A 25,353-nucleotide genomic window follows, 5' to 3' on the forward strand; every position below is an offset into this window, starting at 1 on the left:
GTTCGCGTTTGGTATCGTTTTCCTGAAGCGGGCAAGAAGAGAACGGTGATGTAATCCGAAACCTTATCTTGTATGGCCAGTCCTTGCCCTTTACTAGGAAATTAAAGTAGCCGTTTTCAAGTCCTCGACATATATGCATACAAAATCATCCAGCAAACCCGCTGACAGGGGATTCGCGGGTGTTTAGAATTCTTACCTCCCGTTCCAGACGGGGGATGAACCGTTGTAGTCGACTCGGGCCACCGACTCCGATGTCAGTGTAAGAACCCGAGGGGCCGAGACAATATCGTAATCGTCGTCCTTCTCTGCACACAGTTTATATTTAAACTACCCTTCCGTAGAGTTTAAAAATAATGTCCCAAAGTTTAAAGTCCAAAGTCCAAAGTCATAAAATAAAGTGCAAAAGAAAAGGAAAATCTAAAATGAAATAAAAATGTCTCTCTCTTTTTTTTTCTCTTTTTTTTTATAAAATAAAATAAAAAAAAATTCTTCTTTCGCTCCTTTCGCTTTGCCTTTTACTCCAAGTCTTTAAGTATTCACCAAAAGCTTTGGAAAAATATTCTTTCGCTCCAAATTCCAAATTCTGTAAGGAAAAGACAAAAATCCAAAAACGTAAAGAAGAAAAAATAAAATAAAACAAATAAAAACCTAAGAAAAAAAAATCTAAAAACTCTAGCCTAAAGACAATTCCGCGTCGGCGGCGCCAAAAATTGATGGTATTTTCAATGATGTTGTAGTAATAAGTTCATTCAAGACTTGTGAAAGCAGATTCTTAGACTTAATTTTTAAAGCAAAAATAACAAACTCAATTAAAAAGTGTTGTAAATATTATGGAGAGACTGGCGCTAGGATTCCACCAATTTTTCGCACTCATGTGGTTCAAATATCAATTCTAAACAATAAAAGCTCAAATGATAAAGTTTTATTGACTCTAATTCATTGCCTAAGGTAGATTTCGAAAGTAATGGGTGTAAAACTAAAGCACGAGACATCAAAGCATCTAAGCTAAGAATGACCCATCAATTGTAATCACAACCATTCAATGAAACTCATAAATCAATTGAATAACAATGCAAATAGTCATAACAAGAATTGATAGAATTATCACATTTCTGAAATTTGGCTTCCTCCGTCGCCCCAGAGGATGGGATTAGCTTCTCATCATGGAAACACACTCAAAATATGATTTCATTGCTCAAAGTGTTTACAAATGATAAAAAGGAGACAAAAATGGTGAAAATCAGGAATTGCAACGCTTGTGAGTCGCTGCAAATACATTGTTACAGTGAACGGTATTTGAGAAGTGTTGTTATTACTGTTTGACTGTTGCCGCAAAGACTGTTGCAAAACCAAGAACAAACCACGGTTTTTAACGGTTTTTAGAGAGTTATTCAATTGCTTAGATCTTATGTAACTACACAAGACACAATCGAAGCAAAAACGATTTGATTCACTCGAATCGGTTCATGAACTTTATAGCCACGGTTTGCAAAAGCATTCCTTAGTTTATATAAACATGAGTTCAAGAACAACCGATTTTAGATATAACCTTCTCAAGTTCGCGGACTGGGTTCGCGGACTTAAGCTCACGGAAGGAGTTCACAAACTCCAGCAGAAATTCTCGGGTCGAGAACTTCCGCCAGTTCGCAGACTGAGTTCGCGGACTTGGCTCACGCCACATTCCATTTCTCTTGATCAACAAAGTTCGCAAACTTTGGTTCAAGGAATAAGGACTTATACATATATGTTTTTCCACAACAATGCATATATCCTACCAATGGTTATGTAATCTAAACTCTCATTTCAATCATTGAAAAATTCTCAGAGGACGTTATATAGCCGTTATTCACAGACCATTTTTCGTCAGAGCAAATTCCAAAGTGATTGAAACATAACATGAAATTCGTCACTAGGTAAAGATGAATTTGGATAAAGCGAAAGCTTATCAACACATATTTCGAGAAATAGATAGGCGAGTTACACTCGGCTCGAAATAACAAATGTGTATAATGAAAGTCTATATATCAAAACGACTTTTGTCTCAAGAATTGGAGATAGAGTAGATAGAATTTTGAGTGACAGATAAGTTCAAGTCTCCGCATACCTTTTAATCGATGAAGATCCACCAGTTCCTTGAGTAGTCCTTCATCTTGTATGATGATTGTCATGGAGTCTTGAGCTCAACTACACTTTATATCCTAGTCCGAGACCTTTAGCTATATAGGCTAGAAATCAAGACTTATAGTTTTGATCACTAACATTGACAAACATGCTTGAGATAGCAACGCATGAGAGTTCGATCGAGCAATGCTCTAACAAGGTTCCTAAGTACGCAAGAGTTTTGAAAGATCTATGCACCAAGAAGAAACGATTAACCGGTAATGAGGTGATGAGTGTTGGGGAAAACGTTTCTGCTATTCTTCAAAAGAAACTCCCACCTAAATGCAAGGATCCCGGTAGTTTCGATATACCTGTTGTGATTGGTAATAAAAGGTTTGGAAAAGTCATCCTTGATTTAGGAGCATCGGTCAATGTTATGCCCGCATCTATTTATGAATATTTGAATTTGGGTCCTTTGAAAGAAACTTGTATTGTTCTTGAACTAGCTGATCGTACTAATGTTTACCCTAGAGGTATTATTGAAGATGTGCTTGTGCAGGTGAATCAACTCGTATTTACAGCTGATTTCTGTGTATTGGAAATGGATAGCGGATCTGATGCATCTATACCGATGTTATTGGGGAGGCCTTTCATGAAAACGGCCAAAACCGATATTACTCAGTTTTGTGAATTATTCTCCACTGAATTCCACGATTAGTAATAAATAATCAACAACCGGGCGTCTGAGCTACCTCTAAGTAAGACCCGATCCAAACGGTGAAAGTGTGTTCAACGAGGATGCACTAAAAGGCACCGCACGAACGAGTATTTTAAAATACGACGAAACGATTAACCTATTGCAAAATAGGAAGAAAATAATGAATAATCAAAATTGACCAAGGCGCCAAGGGATTGGACTCATTGACTGGCCGACCGTGCCATGAACAATCCCACGCCAGTTTTATAGTTGAGTACCAGAATTCAACAATCGACCTTGCAGATTGAAAACAAAATAACAATGGAGACATCAATAATAATTTCATCAACAAAGGTATATGAAGACCGACTATCTTATTTACTCATATTATCTACCATTTTATCTACCGAGACATGTCGTATAACTTTAGTATTATGATAAATATTGTAAAGAAGCAATCTCAAGTACAAGTTATTAATTGGTAAAACTCGAATCTTAAATTCAATAAGTATACCATTTGTTAGAGCATTTCTCGTACAAACTCACAAGTGTTGCTATCTCAAGCTTGTTGTCAAATTTAGTTGTCAAAACTATATCTTGATTTCTAGTCTACATTTAGTTAAGTCTCGGATTAGGATAGAAGTGTAGTTGAGAAATGGACATCGCGGCAGTCATCATTGGGTTCTACCGTTTGAGGGTTGTTGATGGTGGATTTTCGATAAAGGCTAAAATCGTAAAATTATGATACTGCATGTTTCTGACCCGACTTCAAGAATGTATGTGACAATTCATATTTTATGATCCGAGAACCATTTCACGACCTCTGACTGAGCGAGCGTTCCTCTCATAGCTATGATGAACATGTCTGAAAAAGCGGGGGTATAACAACAACACCCAATATTTCGCTTAGCAATCTATATGGACAAACTCCAATATACTTTCTAGAGAATCAACTAGACAGTCAGACTCAATCTAGATAAAAAGTATATCAAAGAGTTTATATCTCAATCTCTCAATTTGACATATACTCAAGCAAATAGAAATCTGCGAGTCTTTATCAAATACTAGAGAGATAACTTGGATGGTACCAAAGACCAATATCCAAGTGTCAATCAATTTAAATCAACAATCAAAAGGTCGGATATTCTAATTGATTGAACAACGCACAACCTGTGATATTTCAATTATATAACAAAATATAATGCGTAAAAGAATAACACAGACACCAGAATTTTGTTAACGAGGAAACCGCAAATGCAGAAAAACCACGGGACCTAGTCCAGATTGAACACACACTGTATTAAGCCGCTACAGACACTAGCCTACTCCAAATTAACTTCGGTTTGGACTGTAGTTGAACCCCAATCAATCTCACACTGATCCAAGGTACAGTTATGCTCCTACGTCTCTGATCCCAGCATGATACTACGTACTTGATTCCCTTAGCTGATCTCACCCACAACTAAGAGTTGCTACGACCTAAAGTCGAAGACTTTAATAAAAAATCTGTATTACACAGAAAAGTCTACGGTAATAGATAAATCCGTCTCCCACGACTATACCTACGAGTTTTGTTCCGTCTTTTGATAAATCAAGGTGAACATGAACCAATTGATAAACCTAGTATTATCAATCACCTCATAATAATCCTAATCGACGCAGCGAAAAAATATATTATGGAATCACAAACGATGAGACGAAGTGTTTGTGATTTCTTTTATATCTTGCCTATCGGAGATATCAATCTCAAGCCAATTATTACAATTGTACTCGTACTATAGAAATAGCAAGATCAGATCACACAACTATGAGAAAGTAGTATCGGTCTGGCTTCATAATCCCAATGAAGTCTTTAAGTCGTTAACCTGGTTTAGAAGAAGAAACCAAAGGTTAAAGGAGAATCGACTCTAGATTAGCACAACTAGTATCACACATAAGGTGTGGGGATTAGGTTTCCCAGTTGCTAGAGTTATCCCTTATATAGTCTTTCAAATCAGGGTTTAGAATCAATGTTAGCTTCGTAACAAAGCATTCAATATTCACCGTTAGATGAAAACCTGATTTTGATTCAAGATAATATCTTTCAACCGTTAGATCGAAAACTAGCTTGTTACACACAAATGAAATGCACGTTTCTAGGCTTGTGTAACCGTACCCAAACTTGTACATTTGTTGGTTCAACAATAGTCAACCAAATGGTTATCCATATGATCACCTTCATATCAACCATATTCTTCTTCACCATAACTAGTTCAAGTGACTCAAATAAACTTGTTAGAGAGTTATTCCATTGCAAGGAAATCTTATGTTACTACACAAGACACAATCGAAGCAAAAATGATTTGATTCACTCGAATCGGTCCATGAACTATATAGCCACGGTTTGCATTTGCATTCCTTAGTTTATATAAGAATAAGTTCACAAACATCGTTTTTAGATATAACCTACTCAAGTTCGAGGACTGGGTTCGCGGACTTAAGTTCCCGGACGGAGTTCACAAACTCCAGCAGAAATTCTCGGGTCGAGAACTTCCGTCAGTTCGCGGACTGAGTTCGCAGACTTGGCTCACCCCACCATGCCGGTTCTCTTGATCAACAAAGTTCGCAAACTTCGGTTCAAGGAATAAGGACTTATATATATATATATATGTGTTTTCACAACAATGCTTATATCCTCCAATGGTTATATAATCTAAACTTTCATTTCATTCATTGGAACATTCTTAGAGGACGTTGATATTCACAAACTATTTTTCGTCAAAGTAAGCAATTTCCAAAGTGATTGAAACTTGTCATGACTTTCGTCACTAGGTGAAGATGAACTTGGTTAAAGCGAAAGCTTACCAACACATATTTCAAGAAATAGATAGGCGAGATAAACTCGGCTCGAAATAGCAAATGTGTATAATCTAAGTCTATATAGCAAAACGACTTTTGTCTCAAGATAGGAGATCAATAGACTTTTGAGTGATGGATAAGTTCAAGTCTCCACATAACTTTTAGTCGATGAAGATCCACCAGTTCTTTGAGTAGTCCTTCATCTTGTATGATGATTGCCATGGAGTTCTTGATCTTAACTACACTTTCTATCCTAGTCCGAGACCTTAGCTATAGTAGACTAGAAATCAGGACTTATAGTTTTGATTACTAACATTGACAAACATGCTTGAGATAGCAACGCATGCGAGTTCGACAGAGCAATGCTCTAACAATCTCCCCCTTTGTCAATTTTAATGACAAAAATATCAATACATATGGAATACAAAAAATAAATAAATTAAATTTTGTAGCTCCTATTCCATACGCCTAATCTTCAACATTACTTGAAATCTTCGTCACTTCCAAGTACTCCAATGATCCCAAAGGTTGTAAGTTCAGCATCATCGTTGTTGAAAATACATAGCTATAACAACGAGAAAACAAGAGTTCTCAATCATTTTTATACAGTGTCATAGTATCATTACACAGCGTCAAATTTCAATTGTATCACAACTTCAACAACAATACTATGGTGATATGTATCACTCCCCCTTAGTCAATACTCCATCTCACGTGGAAACCACTCCCCCTTACATAATGATCTGAAAACCATATGTATTTGTAGTGTGAACTACATATTAATTCTTCCCCTTTTTGTCAATAAAATTGGCAAAGGTACAAGAACGGGATCCTAATGAAATTTCCGAAAGAGACATTTCTTAACCAAAAGAAAGCAAAAATATATCATCTTATTTAGATGCAATCATAAAGCCGAAGCTAAATGCATTCATCAAGGAGTTATTAAAGATACAAGATAACCCCTATAATATTCCACAACCGCACTCCCCACAAAGATTTGGCAATTAAGCACAAGTTCAATTAAGAACTCTCCCCCATAAAATGTCCCGAAAGAACAACAAGAGCGACCTTAATTTCGAAAGAAAAGAAGGATTTCTTTGGACATAACAAATCACATACAAGTATGAATTTGAATCCAAAAATATTCAATTAAACTAACCATAAGAGAACCCCATGATTAATTTAATCAACAAATGCTCAACATAAGTGAACTTATGGAGACTTAAAAACATACAATTAGATTAATCACAAGAGAACCCATAATTAATCTAATCGAAATACACAACCAAACTAATCACAAAAGTAATCAATTTAATTGGTCATGCTCGACATAAGAAAACTTACGGAACAACAACTAAATAACCAAACAAGATGATTAATTTAGTTGAATATGCTCGACATAAAGTACCTCAAGGAACAACAACATAGCTAATCATAAAAATAATCAACTTGGTTGTTCAATGCTCAACATAAGACACTTTACGGAGCCTCACAGTAATACATAAAATAGGGATCATGGAATATCAATACTGCGGAATACACAAGAATTCATTCTATTTCCATCACTATTCGCATAAGGACATTCAATAGACATAATCCTTGCAAACAAAATATTTTAACCTATCTTCCATCAATAATTGACATAATAGGCTTAACTTTTGTATTTGTCAAAAGTCTATTCATTCTTTTATCAATACATGCATATCGACATACGAAAGACTTTACTTTTGACAAGGTATGGGACAGTCTAAGTTCACAGACGTAAACACACATATCCCATAACAAATTTGCAATATATAAAACCATAAAGAATAATACTGCAAAAATCATCTTCCAAACAAATTTAGAATTTATACCAATAAATCTAAAAACAAGAAGATGAAGATGTTGTACATAGCTATGTGAAATCACAATAATGGCTATTCCAAAATCTAGTTATTCTTCTAACAAAAACAAGAAAATAGAATATTTACTAGGCAATAAGACCTTTGAAGAATTCTTTATCGTCCCCGAACTCCTTGTCGTCAACAGCCATTGGAACATAAGGTTCATTAAGGTAGGAGTTTATATCAATAAACCTTCTCGGATGATGTTGTCGAACCAGGGCCTTCTGAATTTCATGAGTCTTATAGACAAAAGCCTTTATTTGTTGAATCTCCTTTCACATCTCCTTCAACTGAGAGTTTGAAGGAACGGCTCTTGGCTTCCTCACATTCCTTCTTTTTCTTTTCAAGGTAGGAGGTAACGGAGATTTCTATTTTTCCTTCACGATTGATGGCTTAACAATCATATTAACATCTTTTCCATCAGAATACATCATGCTTGGAGTATCCATACGAATGAGTTTGTGAAAGGAAGTCACAAATTGAACTCAACAAGTAGTCTTGAGATAAAAAAGAGGTTTTGAGGAAGGAAAAAGAATGTAGGGTTTCGAAACCTTTAAACAGGTTCGTACACGTCCAACTTACACCCCTATAAAGAGTAGAATTGTCGATAATAACCCTCCTTTGTTGATAGACAGGGAAGAACAAAAACTAAGAAAAGAAGAAAAGAAGAAAGAAATTTTTTCTTAAAGCCTGAGCGGTACAAAATCATTGTCTCTTTTGATCAGGCACATGAGACAAGATTTTCAAAACAACACAATCAAGTTGCGTTGCGGTGAACAACAATTTGTCCACCATTTTCCTCTTGAGAGGAATCCACAGACCTCTGTCTATGAAAACGATTCGACCATACTCTCTTCTCTAATGGTATTGGTTTATCCTTGGAAACTAACTTCTTAGATGAAGATAAGATCCTACATACCTCAGCGGTCTTCTGAGCAAGTTTAAGCTTATTTGCTAGTTAATTTGCTCTTCGTTGAAGTTTGTTGACGTGCCTCAATTGGTGTTTGAACTTGTAAAACCTTGAAAGTTCATGACCCTTTAGAGAACAATACGAGCATGTCAAACTAGGATAAAAGTCAGGCTTCTGAGATGTGCACGCAGCTAGACACATGGTGGAACCTGAAACATTATAAACATAGTTTCCAAGAAATGGGTTACTTTTTTCTTCCAGATTAGTTGGGTTTTCTTCTGAAAGAATATTGAGATTGATGTATGTATTACTACAGTTATCAAAATCAATATTTTCACCAAGAAGTGCAACACTTGATTTCTCGTCTTCATTGGAATCATAGTTGTCAGACATTTCATCAAAAGTTGCAGCAAGACCTTTGTTCCCGGTGTATTTTTTACGATTTGGGAACTCGTTTGCAAAATGACCAAATCCCTTACACTTAAAGCACTGAGGCATATCCTCATCATCAGTTTCATCTGTTTCCCTGTTTTTAGGAGGAATACGATTATGAGGTTTAACTGATGCCTTAGGCTTATCTCTGGAGAACCGTTTACTTCTCTTCAACAAAAGATCCCTAAACTGTCTTGTGACCATCGAGACTGACTTGTCAAGATCTTCATCTGATGAATCTTTCTCAGAGTGATCATCTTCAGAGATATACATTTTTTTACTATTATCAAGTAATTTAGTGTCTTGTTTTGCTTTGAACGCAACACCCTTAGTTTTGGATGAATGTTCGTGATCAAAGATCTTAAGCTTCCCAACCAGCGTATTTTTGGAGAGATTATATAGGTTATTTCCCTCAACGATGGCATGCTTCTTAGAGTCATATCTAGATGGCAGCGATCTGAGAATTTTCATCACAATGTCCTTTTCAGGAATAGTCTTAACCAATGCAAAAGATGCATTAACAATTTCAGACACTTTGTGATTAAACTTATCAAATGTTTCTTCATCTGCCATACGAAGGTTTTCCCAATCGGAATTAAGGTTTTGAAGCCTAGCTTCCTTTTCACTGGAGTTACCTTCGAGATATCTTTAGACCTCATGCAATTTGACACATGGTGCTGAAGATCTGGGGTAATGGCATGTATTATGGAATTCAAACCGTCGGAATTTTGCTTTGCAGCATTTATCTCGGCAGGGGTGTATTCACCAATAGGCTTGGGAACGTTTGCATCTCCAACTTCCACGACGGGAGCATTATAGCCATTAACAACATATACCCATGATTGAAAATCACGTGCTTGAAGAAAATCTCGCATAGCAATTTTCCACCATAAGTAATTAGATTCATCGAAGACTGGTGGTATGTTAATTGAGATAGCACCTCTGTCCACAGAGTAAGATCGCTACAAACACAAACTTGTAAGGTCTTAAAACGTGTTTGCCTGCTCTGCTACCAATTAAAAAAGCGGGGGTATAACAACCACACCCAATATTTCGCTTAGAAATCTAGGTGGACAAACTCCAATATACTTTCTAGAGAATCAACTAGACAGTCAGACTCAATCTAGATAAAAAGTATATCAAAGATTTTATATCTCAATCTCTCAATTTGATATATACTCAAGCAAATAGAAACCTACGAGTCTTTGTCAAATACTAGAGAGATAACTTGGATGGTACCAAAGACCAATATCCAAGTATCAATCAATTTAAATCAACAACCAAAAGGTCGGATATTCTAATTGATTGAACAACGCACAACCTGTGATATTTTAATTATATAACAAAATATAATGCGGAAAAGAAATAACACAGACACCAGAAATTTTTTAACGAGGAAACCGCAAATGCAGAAAAACCCCGGGACCTAGTCCAGATTGAACACACACTGTATTAAGACGCTACAGACACTAGCCTACTCCAAATTAACTTCGGTCTGGACTGCAGTTGAACCCCAATAAATCTCACACTGATCCAAGGTACAGTTATGCTCCTACGTCTCTGATCCCAACAGGATACTACGTACTTGATTCCCTTAGTTGATCTCACCCATAACTAAGAGTTGCTACGACCCAAAGTCGAAGACTTTAATAAACAAATCTGTATCACACAGAAAAATCTAGGGTAATAGATAAATCCGTCTCCCACGAATATACCTACGAGTTTTGTTCCGTATTTTGATAAATCAAGGTGAACATGAACCAATGATAAACCGGACTTATATTCCCGAAGAACATCCTAGTACTATCCATCACCTCACAATAATCCTAATCGACGCAGCAAAAAAAATATTATGGAATCACAAACGATGAGACGAAGTTTTTGTGATTTCTTTTATATCTTGCCTATCGGAGATATCAATCTCAAGCCAATTATTACAATTGTACTCGTACGATAGAAACAACAAGATTAGATAACACAACTACGAGAAAGTAGTATCAATCTGGCTTCACAATCCCAATGAAGTCTTTAAGTCGTTAACCTGGTTTAGAAGAAGAAACCAAAGGTTAAAGGAGTATTGACTCTAGCTTAGCACAACTAGTATCACACAAAAGGTGTGGGGATTAGGTTTCCCAGTTGCTAGAGTTCTCCCTTATATAGTCTTTCAAATCAGGGTTTGCAATAAATGTTAGCTTGGTAACAAAGCATTCAATATTCACCTTTTTGAAAACCTGATTTAGATTCAAGCTAATATCTTTCAACCGTTAGATTGAAAACTAGCTTGTTACACACAAATGAAATGCACGTTTCTAGGCTTGTGTAACCGTACCCAAAGTCAACCAAATGGTTATCCATATGATCACCTTCATATCAACCATATTTTCTTCACCATAACTAGTTCAAGTGACTCAAATGAACTAGTTAGAGAGTTGTTCAATTGCAAGGAAATCTTATGTAACTACACAAGACACAATCGAAGAAAAAACGATTTGATTCACTTGAATCGGTTCATGAATTATATAGACACGGTTTGCATTTACATTCCTTAGTTTATATAAGAATAAGTTCACAAACATCGTTTTTAGATATAACCTACTCAAGTTCGCGGACTGCGTTCGCAGGCTTAAGTTCCCGGACGGACTTCACAAACTCCAGCAGAAATTCTCGGGTCGAGAACTTCCGACAGTTCACGGACTTGGCTCACGCCATCATGCCGGTTCTCTTGATCAACAAAGTTCGCAAACTTCGGTTCAAGGAATAAGGACTTATACATATGTGTTTTCACAACAATGCTTATATCCTCCAATGGTTATTGTAGCGCCCCAAAAGCTAGCAGCTGACTAATCCAAGAGATTATCTAAATAAAGAAGCACTAAAGATCTAAATCATTTACTTAAACACTCAATTAAGAAATATTCTACAAAACTTAACCCAAAACTATCCCCGCTCCGAAATATATATACAAGAACTTCTCTCAAATGATACATATACAATAGTCATTTGGTTTAAAAATAGAGTATACAACATAATAAACATAGAAGAAGTAGTCTAACAAACGGATTCAACTCCTTGAATCTTCCGCTGTGCAACTCTGATCTGTCTCTAAAACCGAAAGTGGGAATGGGTGAGCACATCATCCCTAAAAGGGGTGCCCCGTAGGAATAACATTTAACTTTCATGCAATCATTGGAAATGATTTGAAAACAATTCATGTTTTCCCTGAACACTAAACACAACCAATTCACAGAGGTAAACAATCATGTATATGGAACTAACTCCTTCTAAACAACGTATAATATGGTGACTCGTCCCGCACCTAGATAATAATATGGTGACTCGTCCCGCACTAGTAAATGAAGGAGCAGTACCCTATATACCACAGATGGAAATTCTCATTTCTAAACAATCAAATGGAAATCCTTATTTCCCAAACAATTCATAAAGACAAACAAGACATTACAATTCCTTTCCAAACAATGGAAAGATTAAAAGAATCAACGGTACTTTCGGAGTTTAAAATAAAACAATGCATGGAATACACAATCAGACTATGCATGAATTTATTAAACAAAAACTTTTGTAAAAGAAAACAACAATAATCACAAAAGAGCTAAATGTAAATTCCCACCTATTTTGATGACAAGCCACGCCTACCTCGAGATCCACGATTCACTGGTTCATCTTTTGAATCGATCGTTGTTAATAACTAACTGTTTATCACACAAGAAGTCTAAGAATCTAGCCAAAATGGCTCATACAAGAATCATACAAGTTTGTCTAATGGTTTTAAGCCCATTTATGGTTCTACACATCTTCATTATCCATCACTTGCATATCTAAAGGTTTACTAATTCAATTAGGTTGGTTCTGTAGTCCATTAGCTAAATCTTATGAATGTCTACAACTTTATAGAAGGAACCAAAGACTAATTCGGACCATAAGAGGTCCAATTCATCTAATTAAGAAAGACTAATCCTAATCCCAAGCCCATGACCCGCGGGCTTACTCCGGACCGGCCCATCAAACCGGCACGTTAATAAAAGGTCAGGTCCATCTAAGTCAACTAACGGTCAACATCTGGTAAAAGGTTAACCAACAGTCAACGTCCAAGGTCAGGTCAATGTCCAGGGTCAATGGTCAACGAGTCAATACTAGTGACTCAGCGGGTCAAACCCGATTCGACTCAGTCATATTGACTAAGTCAGCTAGAGTCAGATCCTGACTAGGCTGAATGGCACAAGGCCAATACCCTTGCACAGGCCAGATCCATTGCTCAAGCCAAGGAACACTAATGCACAATCATTGTGCAACACAACTCTATATTCCAAACTCTAAACAACTTCTTCATTCTTATTTCAATTCTACCAAATTATAAACACAAACATTCAAATCATTCATTCTTAAATAAACTACAAACTTCATTTACATATACAAACTAAGTATTACCTTTAGGTAGCAGATGCAAGCCTCCACCGAGACCATCAATAACCCTACATCTACCATAACCCGTTACATTCATACTACATCATATACTTCTTTCATGTCCTGTGACTGGAAAAACCCCTACTACCAACCAACAACTCACACACCTCAACTCTGTAGTTGCAACTCCAGTTCTACAACAACCAACACATTCGAATTCATAACTCATTCATCATCTCAAGAAACTGATAACCTTCTCCATAGTCACAACAGTATCAACATTTACTTCCATTATCAACTGAACCAAACTCAACAATTCATTAACACTATCTTCACATACATACTCTGTAACACCATTCCCTTATTCATTTTACTACAACTCCATACAATCAACATCAGTATCAACACCAAAACTACACACCTGCCATCCCCTAACATTTATAACACTTCAATCACACACAACCAGAATCTCCATTAATTCAATTAAGCTCATTCAATCTCAATCCCTATTTAATAAAAACTCATAAGCTTAATAAGTAAACCAGTTCAAATCAAAATACTAAAATTAAGATTATTTAGAAGCTTACCCAATCAATAACATCTTCTGAATCGCTGGTTCACCAAGACAATTTCCACTAAAACTGTTAGAGCATTGCTCGGTCAAACTCGCATGCGTTGCTATCTCAAGCATGTCTGTCAATGTTAGTGATCAAAACTATAAGTCTTGATTTCTAGTCTCTTATAGCTAAGTCTCGGACTAGGATAGTAAGTCTAGTTGAGCTCAAGGACTTCATGGCGATTCATCATACAAGTAGAAGATCTACTCAAGGAACCGGTGGAACTTCTCGATAAAAAGGTATGTTGAGGCTTGAATTTATCTGTCACTCAAAAGTCTATCTATTTTATCTTCTACTCTTTGATACAAGAGTCGTATGCTATATATATAGACTAGATCATACACATTTGGTATTTCGAGCCGAGTACACCTCGCCTATCTATATCTCGAAATATGTGTTGGTAAGCTTTTCGCTTCGACCAAGTTTATCTTTACCTAGTGACGAAAGTCATGAATGTTTCAGTCACTTTGAAAATTGCTTTGACGAGAAATAGTGTAACAACTGTATAACGTCCTCTAAGAATGTTTCAATGATTGGAATGAGAGTTTAGATTACATAACCAATGGATTCCTTGAACCGAAGTTTTCAAACTTTGTTGATCAAGAGAACCGGAAGTATGGCAAGTGCCAGGTCCGCGAACTCAGTCCACGAACTACCGAAGTTCTCAAACCCGAGAATTACTGCTGGAGTTGAAAAACTACTTACGTGAACCAAGTCCGCGAACCCAGTCCGCGAACCGGCGTAGTTCTCGAACCCGAGAATTTCTGCTGGAGTTTGTAAACTCTATCCGGTGTCTTAAGTCCGCGAACCTAGTTTGCGAACTTGAGAAGGTTATATATCTAAAGATGATTTATGAACTTAATCTTAAAAGACTAAGGAATGCATTTGCAAACCGTGGCTATTAAAGTTCATGAACGGATTCGATTGAATCAAATCATCTTGGCTTCAATTGTGTCTTGTGTAGTTACATAAGATTTCCTTGCAATTGAACAACTCTCTTAACTAGTTCATTTGAGTCAATTGAACTAGTTATGGTGAAGAACAACATGGTTGGTATGAAACGCTCATATGGTTAACCTCTTTGGGTAGACTATTGTTGAACCAACAATGTACACGTTTAGGTGCGGTTAACAAACCTAGAAGCGTACAGTCATTTGTGTATGACAAGCTAAGTTTTCGATCTAACGGTTGAGAAATATTAGCTTAAATCTAAATCAGGTTTTCATCTAACGGTGGATATTGATTTCTTTGTAACTAAGGCAAAACCCTGATTTGAAATGATATATAAAGGAGACATCTAGTGTTGTGCAAAACTAATCCCCACACCTTATGTGTGATACTAGTTTGCGTGCTAGAGTCGATTCTCCTTTAACCTTTGGTTTTCTTCTTCTAAAACCAGGTTAACGACTTAAAGACTTCATTGGGATTGTGAAGCCAGACCGATACTACTTGTGTGATCTGATCTTGCATCTTCTATCGTAACAGTACAATCATATTGATTGGCTTGAGATCATGAGAGTTCTCCGATGGGCAAGATATAAAAAGTAATCACAAACACCTTCGTCTCATCATTTGTGATTCCACGACATCTTGTTTCGCTACCATACGATTAAGATTGTTGTGAGGTGATTGATTAATCTAGGTTGTTCTTCGGGAATATAAGACCGGATTATCAATTGGTTCCTGTTCACCTTTATTATTATCAAAAGACGGAACAAAATCTTTTAGGGTTTTTCTATGGGAGAAAGATTGATCCTTTGATAGACTTATCTGTGTGAGATATATTTTTTTATTGTTAAAGCCTGCGATTTTGGGTCGTAGCAACTCTTAGTTGTGGGTGAGATCATCTAAGGGAATCAAGTACGCAGTATCCTGCTGGGATCAGAGGCGTAGGGAATACAACTGTACCTTGGATCAGTGGGAGGCTGATTGGGGTTCAACTACAGTTCAGTCCGAAGTTAGCTTGGAGTAGGCTAGTGTCTGTAGCGGCTTAATACAGTGTGTATTCAATCTGGACTATGCCCCGGGGTTTTTTTGCATTTGCGGTTTCCTCGTTAACAAAATTTCCGGTGTCTGTGTTATTTCAGTTTCCGCATTATATTGATTTTTCTTTATAATTGAAATAATACAGGTTGTGCGTTTAGATCATCAATTAGTATAATCCAACCTTTGGTTGTTGATTAACATTGATTGATCCTTGGAAATTGGTCTTTGGTACCGTCCAAGTTATTCCTTGTGTTTGATTAAAGACTCGTTGATTTCTATTAGCTTGAGTAAATCAAAACAAGAGAGAGATATTAACTCCTTGAGATACTTTTACCTAGATTGAGTCTGACTGTCTAGTTGATTCTCTAGAAAGTGTTTAGGAGTTAATCCATACAGATTGCTAAGAGAAATATTGGGTGGTGTTGTTAGACCCCCGCTTTTTCAATTGGTATCAGAGCAGGCAAACACATTAAAGACCTTATAAGTCTGTGTTTGTAGCGATCTGATTATGGACGAGTCTATCTCTAATAACGTACCAGTTCAGAAATTACCAGATGATTCTAAAAGCTTGGATTCACCTGAGAGAACTGCCACATCTAAGTCAATATCTAAACATTCTCTTGATGTAAAAACTGTTGATTGGGAAACTCTCCTAGAAGAACAGTTGGACGAACTTTCTGATGAAGGTGATTCAAATATTGATAGAGATGCTGATGAGGAAGTCTCAGAGTATGTTAAGTTTTTGGATTCGTGGAATATGAAGAAGATTACAACTTCTCATGTCACACCTCTTCTAACTCCTCTCTGTCGAGAAAAAAAGAAATTGAGAAGATGTTACGCAGGTGTTTATTTTTCGAATCGTTCTACTGAATCGATCCTCAAGGATTCTGAGGAAAACCTAAGTAGGAAGTCACTTGAATGTGATAATCTTTATCAAAAGTGTTAGAGCATAGCTCGGTCGACCTCGCATGCGTTGCTATATCAAGCATGTTTGTCAATGTTAGTGATCAAAAATATGAGTCTTGATTTCTATCTATTATAGCCAAGTCTCGGACTAGGATAGAAAAGTGTAGTTGAGCTCAAGGACTTCATGGAGATTCATCATACAACGACGAAGATCTACTCAAGGAACCGTGGAACTTCATCAACAAAAAAGTATGTGGAGACTTGAACTTATCTATCACTCTGTAGATGGGGGAAAATGATTTGTTGGTTTTTAAGGAATTGAGGAGACGACCGTACGGAGGAGACTCCTCGAACCGAGCGAAATGTTAAACCTCAAACAGATGCACCGCTGCAAAGGGGATGCTTTAGATTCGAGATATCAATCTGTAGTACTCCGGCCTAAATCAAGACAATGACCGTTCCAGAGTAAATTCGGTCACAAGAGAGGATGGGTTGATCTGTAGGAGGGAAGCTGAGAAATGTGTGGAATCAATGGTAATCAAAGATTGTGGGTGTATGAATTCCGAATACGATAAGCTCTGAGTGATTGAAATTGCTCAATTGAGAGTAGTTGCTCAATTGATGAGTTAATGATCTCGTGTTGTCGATGAGACGTGAGATTGATGATACTGATGATGTTTCAATCATGATTCAGAGACTTATTTATATTGTTGGAATTGTAGACACCATGATTCCATGAAGTGTGACAGTTGACGGAATCAAGGAGTGGGGAAGTGGAGATCGTGTTTGAAACCAGTTGCTCAACGTGTGGAGACTTGGTTGATTTCCACCCACTACCTCGTGAATTCCTTCAACTGATTGCACGACTTGCTCACATTCCATCGTGTGTTTGAACACACTTGCCGTAGACCGCCAGACCAAAAACCTAAGTGATATCCCCCCAGGTGACACGATTGACGTCTCGTGGTTTGTTAGTCAATTGATGACTTCGTGGTTTGATGGGACGATGAGTCCATGTAGTCGTTGAGTTGAACATGATGTTCTGAAACTCGTGAATTGAACATGTCATGAGACAGAGGTATAGTTCTTACGATGAAGTGAGCAAGTATTGCTCATTCGATGGATTGTTGAATATTGATTGTTGAACCAATATTCCTTGGTTTGAACAAATATTTATCATCTGAGCAAGTGTTGCTCATGTGATAAATTGATGAATATTTGGTCGTCTGAGCATGTGTTGCTCGTCTGATGGATAATTGGCAGCGTACCAAAAATATTAATTAGAATACTGGTCGTTGAACCGAGCATAATTAATAAAATTAATGACCATGAGGTCGTCATAAAATTATTAAGGTTAGAATCTGGAATGATGATCCTTGGATTCAGAAACCCTAATTTGATCAATTGATGATCAATTCATGGTTCGTCAGAATTTCAACCATGGGACGAAGGAGGGAGCGATTACATGGGACCATGGATCAACCATGTAGTGTCCATATGCTCACGTGAGAAAATATGAAGAACTCTTGAAGAGTTGACGATTTGTTGGTGAAAGAATGATTAAATGCTGGTTTAATCATTTATTCGAAAATGCTCGTCTGAGCCTTAGGTGAGAAAACCTAATTAATTATGACGAGGCGAGGAAACGACCATGGAGTCATGAAATCGGCCCTGGGTTGTCCTGTGACTGCCTGACGATCACTTCATTAAAATCCAAAGTGTTTGGGAGAGTTTTGGACCTAATACGAGCAATTGTGCAAATTAGGTCAAAACTGTGAAAATTGATGGGACCGGCTTCTGTGAGCCGAAGAGCCAATCTTGGTCGGTCAAGATAGCGTGCTCGTGTCCCCAAGGCGTCCGCGTCTCAGTCCTGAGAATTTTGATATTTTCTAACGTGCAATTAAGCATCCATTCGAGAAAATATGCCAAAATTAAGGTTTCGACGAAACTGAGGAAAACACCATGAGATGATGAAAAATAATTATAAAATAAGAATGAGGAGGCGTGGGACCACCGTGGTCAAGGCATGGTCGTCCGGTCGTGACCACGGTCCTATGGTGCCTTTTCCTTAATTTTATAATATTTTTGATGATTTTATGAAAAATTCATGAATTTTGAGAAATTTGATGAATTTAGGGAGTTTCCATGAATTGAAGGAGTTTTCATGAGTTCAAGGAAGCAAAAAATATTAAAATAATAAAACAAGGGCGTGTGGGACCGTGGAAGGCATGGCCGGCCGGCTTGGGACCGGTCCCATGAGTTTTCATAATTTTTTAATACTTTTTAGGTATTTTGATGATTTGAGGGAATTTTTCCTAATTTGAGAGAAATACCATGAAATCAAGGAATTTGATGAATTCAAGGAAAACTAAAAATAAAATAATAAAACAAAGAGGCGTATGGGACCGGGTAGGGCATGGCCGGCCGTCCAAGGCCCGGTCCCACTAGTTTTCATATTTTATTTTATTTTATTATTATTTGATGATTTGTGAAAAAATACCATGAAATCAAGGAGTTTTTCATGAAATTAGAGAAATAATAATAATAATAAAATAATAAGGAACTGTGGGTGTGGGGCCGGTTGGGACAAGGCATGGCCGGTTGGCCAATGGTCACGCCCCACACTCCTTTCCTTAATTTTATATTATTTTTTATGGATTTATGGAAGTACTATGAAACCGAGGAGTTTCCTCAAGACGAAGGAGATTTGATAAAATGAGAGAATTTTCATCAAATCATGGAAAATAATAAAAATGCATTAAAAATATAAAACTGGCGTGGGATTGACCATGACACGGTCGGTCGGTCGTGTGTCCGTGCTCCCAGCACCCTGGTCAATATTTTAATTATTTATTATTTTCTTCTCTATTTTGCATAGGTTCATCGTTTCGTTGTATTTTTGAAATACTCGTTCGTGCGGTGACTGTTAGTGTATCATCGTTGAATACACCTTCACCATTTGAATCGGGGCTTACTTAGAGGTAGCTCAGACGCCCGGTTGCTGATTATTTATTACTAATTGTGGAATTCGGTGGAGAATAATTCACAAAACTGAGCAATAAGATGTTTATTATTAATTCATAGGATCAGCTGAGGATTCGACTACGAATTCAGAATAATAAAGTGAGCATTACCATTCCATGGGATCGTAGATTCGACCATAGAATCGAAGTAATTAAGATTTATCTATTACCATTTAGGAGACCAGTTGTGGATTCGATCATGAAATCGGAGTAATGAGATAATATAATTATTGCTTTTCTATGAGATCAAGTCGTGGATTCGATCATAGAATCAGAACAATCGTTATTGCCATTCCATGGGACCAGTCGTGGATTCGACCATGGAATAGGAGCAATTAGGAATAATTAACCTTGTGGCTCTATACTAGCAGGGCAAGCTGTCTAGGAGCATTAATTATCCCAATATGAGCTTGTCAGTAAGTCATATCCTTTATATAGTCATGGTAAACTTATTGTTTGTTCCTGAAGACGCTATCGCTCTATACTAGCAGAGCAAGCTGTCTAGGAGCCTTCCATCTCGTGATACTATATAAAAATAATCACTGAAAGTGTTCAGTATTCATGAGATATGCCGTTGTCCAGTCGTGAGACTAAATATCTACATGTACTCTGAGAGAAAGTACTCTCCGTTGAGAATTCGATGAGAGAGTTGTGTCTCAATACTCACGTCTGATTGCTGAATCAGAGCTTCGTATAATTATGAGTTTACGATTTTAGCCTTTGTCGAAAATCTACCATCTACATTAAGTCCCCTGCTTACTGAGGAAAGATGTGTTCCTCAGTCAGCATTAAATGGTGATTTTCCAGCCATAAACAATAATACCAGTAATTGAACTTAGTCATAAGTTGAGACGTTACAGGATTTAGAGAGCACGAGCAAACTACGACTTGATGAAGGCTTCAATGTCATGATTGGAGCGTCGTTTGATGAGCATAAATTGGTGTTTTGGACGACGATTCCATGGTCGGTTAAGATTCGCGGGTCGGGCCCAATAAGGAAATCCTTAGAAAATTAGGTGTTGGAAATAAAAATTGATATAAAAGGGATTAATCCCTCTTTTTTTTTATTCCTCCCTCACACGACCAGCACCTTGATCAACTTTTCATCTTCATCATGCCAGCAGCAGGAAGTTTTTGTCGGAGCTCCGATCGCCGCCAACCGTCGCCGCCACCGTCCGGCCAACGCCGACCAGGTGAGCGATTTTTTTTCTTCTGTTGTGTACATGAATTTCATGAAGTGATCATGTTGAGATCATATACATGTGTATACAATTGGTGTGAGTTTTATGAAAAACCCTAGTTTTTTGTAAACGTATGTTCGTTCGATCGTTAGTTTTGTAAACTAACTATAATCCCTGATTTAGGAGAGATTTTTTTTTTCTATATGAACCTAGGTTCAGTGATAAAACTTAGTTTATGAGCTTTCATGTGTACCAAGGTTTTATCATAAAAGAAGTGAATTTTCATGAAATTGGAAAAATCCTTCGTTTTAAAGACAAATAATGATGACACGAAGGAAAATATGTATGATGAACTTGTGTCCAGTGATAAAAATTTTCTTATGAGTTTTCATGTGAATACAAAACTTTATCATATGTATGAGATGTGAGCTTTCACACTATTTTTTTTTTTGAAATAAACCTTCATTTTAAAGACAAATAATGACGACACGAAGGAAAAATAGTTTTATATATATATATGCAGCCGTGACATATATTGTGCAAAATATGATGATATATTTTATTTGCATGAGTTTGTTTTCGTTAGATAAAATCCTTGAGAATTTATGTAAGCAATGTTGCATTAATTGCTGTTTTTTCGAAAAATCAGAAACGTGGGCTTTGAGGAACCTTCGAAGATAGACAATATATTTATGATGAAATATTTTATTGTTATGAATTTCATAGGTCAGTTGTGTGAATGTTCACATTATGAAAATTGTGTTCGTGATTTTATGAAAAATCAGTTTCGAAATTAATAAAGCTTCGTTCGTTTTTTGCAGTTTTCGAAGAGACGAGCGATTTTGAGGTGTTAACTCTAGCATTACTATCATTATTGTTAGTGGAAGTATAAAAGGTAAGATTTAAGAGATACCCTTTTTTTTTGCTGATGTTGGTTTGTTTACATGGTAGTAATCGTTGATCTTCCGGTTCCAGAAAATGTCGACCAACAATAACAGCAATTACGATTACTGGTATTCCTATTCTTCCTCTGGCTCTTCTGATGAGGATTCCGACGCTCCTGTAGCGAAATCAAAGGCTAGGGTTACCCAGGAAGGGGAGAAGCCTAACGTTCCTTTGGGTGAGCGAAGAGTCTCTTTTGCTGAACTCGAAAAGAAAAGAGTTGAAGACAAAAAGGAGGATGCCCGTCAACGTGAAAAAGATCGCACTCGGCGTAAGAGACAGAGGGTTGAGGAGAAGCGTCAATTCTTGGATGTGGTGCCTTCTGATTCTGATGCTGATGCTTCTGAAGGAGAGATCACATGGGAATCATCCGAGCGTTACATTAAGCCTGATCGATATGAAAGAGAGCATCGGAGGACGATGAGGAAAATTGAAGCTGAAGCTGCAGCAGAAGATGGCTCGGATTCAGATGATGATGTTATCTTTCGTCCACCGGACTTCACCAATGATTCTGACAGCGACTTTGAAGAAGATGATTCCGAGAAGGACAGTGATGACGAAGCTGACAATTCGAATGAGTCCGACGAGTAGTTTTACTTCCATCCTCTGTAGAAGTTAGAGCATTGCCTTTTAGTCTTCATAGTGGATATCTTTCTTTTGACTGTTTAAACGACTTTACTTCAATTAGACTTTTCTTCTAAATGATGAACATTTTGTTAACGTTGATTTCTTCTAATCCATGACATGGACCAATGTCCATATATCCAAATTCATCATGACTTGTCGATTTTCATGAGAAGTAACACACGGCCGAGAATTCATGACGTGTACAAGGACGCGTGGCCTATCCTTTGACCCGTGATGTTCAGTCCCCAGTGTGTTATTTTCCTCCGCGTCTTCGGTATCGATCTTTGAAGCCTAGGGTTCCAGTGAAACTCGTAACTGGGTTGACTATATTACTATCGCCTGATATATATATCTTCAAGACTCCAAATCTATGATACACGCAAATATTTCTTCCATTCCTGAGTCATTTTCATCGTGCAAAGAGGTTTTGATCCTACCCTCTTGCCGTCATGTCGAGCAATAACATTTCTTCTCAAGATGATCTTCGGTCGAAGCGTGAAATAGCAACGTCTATCTCAGTAAGTTGTACACTTCTTCTTCTTCCCCTTTCTTGTCTTTGTTCAATCGAGATTGTTGATCACAAGAGAATGATTTGTCGTAGGACTGTAAGAAGAATGCTACTCCTCATAATGCAAGGCCTAAGCGGACTGTTAGAGCTCCCGCCCGGTATGGATCGGCTCGTGCTGAAGCTGGATCGTCTATAAGTAATCCTATGACTCTTGAGATTGTACTGAATCCCGGTATTAACACTCCTTTGTTTCATCGTAGGAGGATGTCCGTGTCGTCGTCGATGCTAGACGACGAAATAGTGGAAAGTCCGTGACCGTGGTTGAGGTTGAGGAAAGCAGTAACCAGGCATGTGAAGATTTTGTAGGATCCGTGGAGAACGGAGACGGTGTCCATGCTCGTGAATACCCAACCGCTGGACTTTTATTCGAAGCTCCATTGATTAATACCTTCCCAGATAATGAAATGGTCGGCGGATTAGTGGTTCCCAAATGTCATGCGTCTCTGTATACCAATATCTGGAAGAAGTATGGTCACATTGCTACCACAGAAGTGTGGAAAGGTTTTCTTCCAACCCTTTTAACCACGGTAGCGGGGCTATTGCCGATCATCGAGGAAATGAATCAGATGCACTTGCGAGATGTCAAAAACCATGAACTGCACCAATGGGATGAAATGATCTCAAATTGTGAGATATTGCGATTCAATGTAAGCTGGCTCCGTCGTCGTCTTGAGATAATTAAGGTTCATAAGGCGACAGAGGCTGCTGATGCAATTTCCATGAATGCAGCTTTACTGGATGAGGAGAGGATACTGGCTCTGGAGTCAGCAAGGGTTGAGAAAGCAGTCGAAGACTTGAAGGTAAAGACCAAGATTTTTCAGAAGAACTTGACGAGGCTTCTTACAGGGATTATCCGTTGCTGGATGGTTTGCTCTGAGTGAGCATTTGTGGTTGTTGTTTTTTGAGTAAATCTGAGTTTCTAGTTAGGTGAAACAGTTGATCATGGTATGAACGAATTTTTCTCATTTATGAAATGTTTAATGAACAAAGGAGCATTCGCATGCTCTTTGGAGTAATGAAATTACATTTTTGAAAATGCTTAAAATGATGAAGAGGTAGTTTGTTTCATGGATCAGGCATAATAAGCTTTGAGCCATTTGACATTGATGATGTTTCCTTTCTTTCCTCCATTGATTGCTAAAATTTTGTAGTACCCGCTAGACACTGCTTTGATAACAACATATGGCCCTTCCCATTTAGGAGAGAACTTAGGAGCGGAAATGTCTTGTTGAATGTGCTTTGCCGTCTTTAATACCAAATCTCCTACTTGAAATGTTTGAGGTCTTACCATTTTGTTGTAGGCTCTGGAAATCCTCTGTTTCTAAGCTTCCACATATTTTTCCACCTTGGTTCTCCTTGATTCCAGCATATCTAGCTCACCGATTCTTGATCTGGAGATTTCGGCCTCATCCCATTGTACACCACTGGATACTGCAATCCTGGCTGAGGGAACTTTGATTTCTGCTGGAAGTATGGCGTCGGCTCCATAGACAAGGGAATATGGCGAAGTACCGATCGAGCTCCTTGGTGCAGTTCTGTGAGCCCATAGAGCCATGGGTAATTGCTCATGCCATGATCGAGGATTGTCATGAATCGTCCGACTGATAATCCTGACAAAGTCTTGTTGTTACTTTCTGCTTGAGCATTTCCTTGTGGATAGTAAGGCGTGGAGAAGATTTGTTTGATCCCATATTTATTGAGCAGCTTCTCAACATCTTGATTGGAAAAAGGAGTTCCGTTATCTGTGATGATATGCTTAGGAACTCCGAATCTGCATATTATGTGCTCTTTGATGAAGGCGGCAATCGTAACTCCAGTGGTGCTTCGAAGGGAATAGCTTCGACCCACTTGGTGAAGTACTCTGTCGCAGTGATGTATTCATGTTGTTTTGAAGATGCTGGATTGATCTTCCCAATGATATCTAGTCCCCAGCTGTAGAAAGGCCACGGACTATTCACAAATTCAACGGGAGACAAGGAGTGTGGATGAGATTACCATGGGTTTGGCATTGGTGACACCTCTGAACGTGTGCGGCTGCATCATCTTCCATGGTTGGCCAATAATATTTCTCATGAATTTGAAGAAATAGTTTCCTCTTTCCTTGATGTTCTCCATCATGTACTTCCTTCAGGATTGTAGGGATTTCATGTTCGGCTAAGCACCTCAGTAAATTTCCACCAAAGCTTTTGCGGTATAAGATCCCATCGAGATAGACGAA

Source organism: Papaver somniferum, unplaced genomic scaffold (genome assembly GCF_003573695.1).
Source record: "Papaver somniferum cultivar HN1 unplaced genomic scaffold, ASM357369v1 unplaced-scaffold_132, whole genome shotgun sequence".
Classification (NCBI taxonomy): domain Eukaryota; kingdom Viridiplantae; phylum Streptophyta; class Magnoliopsida; order Ranunculales; family Papaveraceae; genus Papaver; species Papaver somniferum.